This window comes from Melozone crissalis, unplaced genomic scaffold (assembly GCF_028551555.1).
Source record: "Melozone crissalis strain CALT ecotype California unplaced genomic scaffold, PUWL_Pcris_2 ptg000083l_1, whole genome shotgun sequence".
Classification (NCBI taxonomy): Eukaryota; Metazoa; Chordata; class Aves; order Passeriformes; family Passerellidae; genus Melozone; species Melozone crissalis.
The window spans coordinates 2,551,821-2,557,820 of NW_026535860.1; positions in this window are offsets into that span (position 1 = coordinate 2,551,821).

Consider the following 6,000-nt stretch of genomic DNA (forward strand, 5'->3'; position numbering starts at 1 on the left):
AGCTGGAGTGATTTCCTGTGCTGAACTTTGTTTCTGTGTTGCTGGTATGCTATGGGCAAGTAAAAGCATCTCAAGTGAAAGGCCTGCCAGTGCCCCTGCACTCCCTGTACTCAGTGCCAGTACTCTTATCTCCTGCTGTTGTATTCTCGCTCTGTCTCTTGTATTCTTGTATTTGTATTTGTATTTGCTGTTCTCCACCTTGTCTCTCTAAATGTTTGCCTGGAGTCTGTCTTCACTGCATTTTTGCCTGTAAAAGCAAAGGTGCTGGTGGCAGGATTTGAAATGATCAGCAAAGTAAAAAGACTAATTTCTCACAGTCCTCAGCTGAAAAGGATAGTAGTGCAGCCAAAATGCTCTTTGCTTCCGGAAAGTGACTGGTGTGATACTTCCAAGCCTGTGCTGAGGCCAGCAAGAAAATCTTTGTCATGCAGCCTCCCACCCAAAAGTGATCCACTTCACAATAAAGGGAGGGATTGCTCCTTTCCAAACCCCTCCTTTGTCCTCTGCATGGCAAATGCATGTCCACTGCAGCAGGAGTCATCCTGGCTGGTTGGCAGGGGACAGCGTACAACAGCGGGTGCTGTTGCTCTTTCAAAAGCTGACGTGCCTTTCCTCAGAAAGGTCCTGCTCTGCAGGTGTTGGAGCAGCAAGCTCTTCCTCTCAGTGGCCATTACTGCTCTGCCATTACTCCCCATTCCCCTGGAGAGGGAATCTTTTCGATTCTTTGCTTCCTTTCTTGTGTGATGAAATCACATCACTCATTTTTGCCCTCCTGTTTCTGTTTTCTCACTCAGTGCCTGCAAGGACTGGATTTTCTTCATTCAAACCATGTTATCCACCAAGATGTGAAGACAGAAACATCCTTCTCAGAACCGACGGCTCTGTCAAACTGGGTCAGTATATTCTTGGTCAGGTGCAGCGTTCCAGGCATGTGGGTGTGGGGCTGCTTGGAGTGACTGCCAGCTCCCCAAAAATGGTGCTGGTGGCAGTGCAGGGACCCCTGCTGCGAGCTGAGGGCACAGTTGGAACGTGCACAGAGGTATAAGGAACCACAAGCAGTCAAGAGTGGCCTTGCTCTGTGTGTACTCCTTCCAGACAGAGGGAGCTACAATCTAAAGCTTCAGGGGAATAAAGTCTACTGCTGTGAGCAGCGTTAAGAAACCTGGGATTTTTTGGAAGTGGCCAATTCCATACTCCCTTGGCTGAAGCCCCAAGGAAATCGAGCGTGGAGAGTTCTCCAGGAGATTCAACAGCACATTCTGAGCCTGAAAGTGGGGAATTCTTTTGCTTGGTTTCCTAATTGGAGCTGGCTTTCATGGTTTGTTGTTTTCTCCACAGCTGACCTTGGCCTCTTTGCTCAGCTCAGCCCTGAGCAGGGCAGACGGAGCTCCGTGGCCGGCGCTGCTGGGTGGCTGGCGCCTGAAGTGCTGACAGGTCAACCATGTGGCCCCAAAGTGGACATATGGTCTCTGGGAATCGTGGGCATCGAAATGGTGGAACGAGAAGTTCCTTCCTGGAATGCAACTCCTGTCTTGGTAAGGTGCAAATACTCACTGATCCCATTGTCTTTCTCACCTGTCCCATGTTCTGTGTGCCATTGGACAAAATCCCATTGCCATCTGCTGGCACCACTTCCACCAAGGTCTCCTTCTAAAAATGCCCCTGCAACACATCAGCATCTGCTGTAGCTTTGGTTGTATCAGAAAGGGAAGTGGCAGTTCAGAAACCTAACCAGTTCAGAAACCTACCATTTTGGCCTCCAGCCGTGCCTGACAATTCTCACTTGTTTTTTGAACAATGTTGGAACTCTGTTTCTGAAGGACAATAATTTTTCAGTGGAGAGGGCAGACATGTGATAAACATCCTGAGAAATAGAGGTTAGACCTTCCCAGTTTCAATTTAATAGAAAACGTGAGAAAAAAAGGAAAAAGAAAAGTAAACAAAAAAGAAAAAGAGAAAAAACCCTACTATCGAAGCAATGTGCAAGCAGTTCTGCTTGCTTTTTCATTTTTTAAACACAGCTCTTCTCTTCCATTCTGTAGCATCTTTTCCAAATCCTGTGGGTCTTCAAAACTTTCAGGCTTTCAAGTCATCTGTACATTGTTCAGTCACGGATGTGGGTGGCCTGGATAAGTTTAGGATGTGTTTTTCTCCTACTGCAGTTAGAATTGTTTGCCAAACCCTTGGCTGTTTCTTGGTACATTAACAAGTTGATGAGCTTGCAGGCAGGTGCCCGGGCTGGGATCCAGCGTGGGCAGTTGACACCGGTGCTGTGTTTCTTTACCACAGGAGCAGGGCCATCCCTGGCCTGCACAGTTCTAATGACAGGGAGGACTCCAGCTCCCCACCATGGCCAGTGGCTGAGCTCAGCTGAGACTCAGGATAAAACCCTCTTTGTCACCTCTGGTGATGTGGGGAAAGGACAGAAAGCCGCATAAATTATTTGTACACAAGGGGAGTGCATTGCCATTTCTGGCTTTGAAATTCTCCTTTGGGTTAAAGAGGCTAATAACAAAGTCTCTTTGGTCACCATCTATTTCAATGCCATGAGTACAGAGTTATCATGACAGTGGTGGGCATTTTTATGGAGACTCCAAGGCCTCTTGCCATTGTTATTTTTGTCTATTTGAGATGGATTCTGCAAGTTGAGGTTTGAATAGTTCCAAGTCAGTGTCTTATGTTTCTAAATACCATCTTGCAAAAACAGAATGAGCTCTCTCCCTCTGACTTGTCAGCGTGTGAGAGCTTGGTTCCACATGAACCACACTGGATAATGATCAGCCGATGTCTTGCCAATCTACACTGTAATTCCTTGGCCTGAGGAGTATCAGAAAGACCTGCTGAGCTCCGTGGACACTGTCAGCTGCATGGAAGTGAGCATCCTTGGCCTTGCTGAAGAAACTGGAGCTCAGCTTAGGTTAGATGTTCTTGAGCAGGAGAAAGGCTGGAATCATCAGGTGTTTCCAGAGGCCTGCATGCCCAGAGGGACTGAGTTCTGGGGAGCAGCTGGATGTTTCTGCACATCATGGAAAGGGATTGCCAGACAGCTCAAGCCTCACCACAGGCAAACACTCCCCAGATCTTCCCAGGCAACATTTGCTTCGGGTTTCAAATTGTTCCCACTTGTCTATCTGTGAAGATGCCCCTCAAACCACAAGGCAAGCCTCTCAGAACTGGAGTTACATTTGCAGAAATGAAGAAAAGAAGGCCAAACACAAGAAAGTTGCTAAGGCACTGGTTTTTAGAGAGGAACTTAACCCCTGTGCAGTTTCTTCTCACTGGGAAACATGCCTGAAACCTGGGCATGAGGGTGTAAAGGCCACATGAGTCTCTTCTGCATCTTGTGCAGTGCTGCTGGAACACTCAGTGACCGTGATTCTCTCCTGGCCCAAGCCACATTCTGCACATCACCAAGCCAGAGCCTGGTGATGTGGAGAGCCTGCCAAAACCTCCCATTTGTTTCCTGGCACTTTCTGGGACAGGCCTACCATTCATGCATTGACTTGAGAAGCCAAATGAGTAGAGGGTGACTGTAGGGATGGAAACTCTCCTTCTGATTTGACCATGAAAAGTTTTTCTTTTCCATGTAAGGAAAGCTGCAATTTTCAGACTGCTGAGAGACAGAGCTGCAGGTGGCTCCTGTGTGTCCAAGCAGGCATTTTCATCCCAGTACATTTGTGCAGGCATCTTAATGTGTCTGTGTTGAAGATGAGATTCCAAATGTTTGTTTCCTTACCTGAAGAATACCTGGTGGATTTCGTTTCTTTCCCTCCAATTCCCATTGTTTTCAAGAACAAAGCAAAAAGCTTGATTAGTTTTGTTTTATGGCAGCAGTGCTTAAGGGACAAGAACCACTGCAGAAATACTTTCCATGTACTAACCCTTGGATACAGTAGAGTTAGTATAGCAAAGTCCTTCTTCCAAAAAGCCTCTCAAGCTGATATGAATCGTCAGGGAATGAAATGTGCTTGTGCTCATGTAGTTCCCACTAACTAGGTCAGTCAGTGAAATCAGCTGCCAAGGCAAGATCTGTGGGATGTTGGAGAGGCTGTGGCTGCATCGGGGTTTGGGTTTTTGGTTGATAAAGGAAAGTCATCTCTGGGTCTCTGCCAGGGCAGAAACTGCCACTGCAGAGTGGAGCTTAATCAATGGGATCTGGGAGAGCAGGGACAGATGGGAAAGAAGCAGGTGGAGCCTGGTGTCTCCTTTTTCCCCAGCCTCAACTCCTGATAGCCACAGGAGGAAGACAAAAGCTGCAGCAGCCCAACCTATTTTCATCTTGCCTGCGTGACTTCCTGAGCTGCTGCCTGCAGACAGACGAGGAGCAGCGCTGGTCTGCCAAGGAGCTCCTGCAGGTAAAATGTGAAGGGGCTGCAGGTGAAACAGGCTCTGAGGGAAGGGCTCCTCCTCCACTCAAGTCCAAGGCAGCAGATGAGCCCCTTCCTCCTCACCTCCACTCTTGGTGCTCTTCAAATGAAAAGACTGAGGAATGCTAGACTGGGCTGGGCTGGCAGGGTCCTGTAAAGGTCCTGTGGTGCAAGTGTCCTGCAATGAGCAGGGACATCTTTAAAGAGATCAGGTTGATCAGAGCCCTTTCCCACTGGAGCCGAAATGGTTGCAGGGATGGGGCACCTACAAGCTCTTGGGGCAAGCTGTGCCAGGGTCACACCATGCTCCGAGTAAACAAGTTCTGATTAGATCCTATTTGTGTTAAAAAATATTTACCCACATCCTATTGTAACTGGCCCTGTTAAAAGAGATGTTCCCCACTTTCTTCAGAGCCACTCTGAAGTCTTGGAAAGTGGCAATAAAGTCTCCCCGGGGCCTGTCCTTCACAAAACTGAATAATTCCAGCTCCCTCTGCATTTCCTGAGAGGAGAGGTGCTCTGTCCTCTGACTGTTTCTGTTGCCCTCTTTTGTGATTTGGTGGAGTGCTCAGTTTTATCTAAAGGCAAAAGAATTGAAGTAGAGCAATGCGGGGTACAGAGACATGAAATGGTGGTGGAGGAACCCAAGGAAGCCAGTCCCAGCCTAGGGGTCAGAGATTTGGCTGTGGGCAGGAGGGGCTGTGGGGGGCTCACTGTGAGCCTCTGAGGGGCCCTGGTTTGTGCCCCCCAGCCCACCCTTAGAGGTTTCTGCCACGCAAACAGGGACAGCTGGGAGGGAGTTGTCCCAGCCCCATCTGCTGCCTGGCACGCTCAAGCAGACGGGAACTGCGCCAGGGTTACTGCCAGGCTGTGTGGCAGAGAGGGAACTGCAGGGCCCAGTGCCACTGAGCTGGCCCTGCTGGGAAGGAAGGTGCCATCCAGCACACGAGGGGCAGGGCATGGAAAGGTAGACACTGCTTTCTGTCCCTGTGGGAATCAGCACAGTGCCTGTCTTTCAAAGAGAGGGACCAATGAGAGGCTTTGGAGTTTCCTGAAAGGAAGAAAACCCAGGGACAGAAAGCACCATTTCTAGAGCAGTGGCAGGGCAAAAATCCCAACAAGATAAAGAAACCTGAATAAATGGATGAGTGGGATTCTGGGCCAGGTTTGCCTGTGATGGCTGGGTCCTGCACGTGACTGCTGGGTAGCAGATGGTCCCATTGCTTCTCTTTCTGGGTCTTTTTAGGACCCAGAGCAATCCCAATTGAGCCTGTGAAGCACTGAGGTTGGAAAGTAATGGTTCACTGTTCTTTGTCTTTTTGGTTTTTGTTTTTTGGTTTTTTTTGTTTATTTGTTTTGTTTGGTTTTGTACTGTTTTTGGTTTTTTTTGTTTTATTTGTTTTCTTTTTTTTTGTTTTTGTTTTTGTATTTTTTTGTTTGTTTTTTTGGGTTTTTTTGTGAACAGCATCCATTTGTAACATCAGCCGAGGCTGCATCCACCCTGGCACCTCTCATCATCTCAGTGAAGAGGAAGATGGAGAAGCAAACAGTGCTATAATCATATCAGGACCATTTTCTCCATAGCCATCTTAGAGTAGGATTATAGAGTAGGATTGTAGAGTGGGATTTAGAG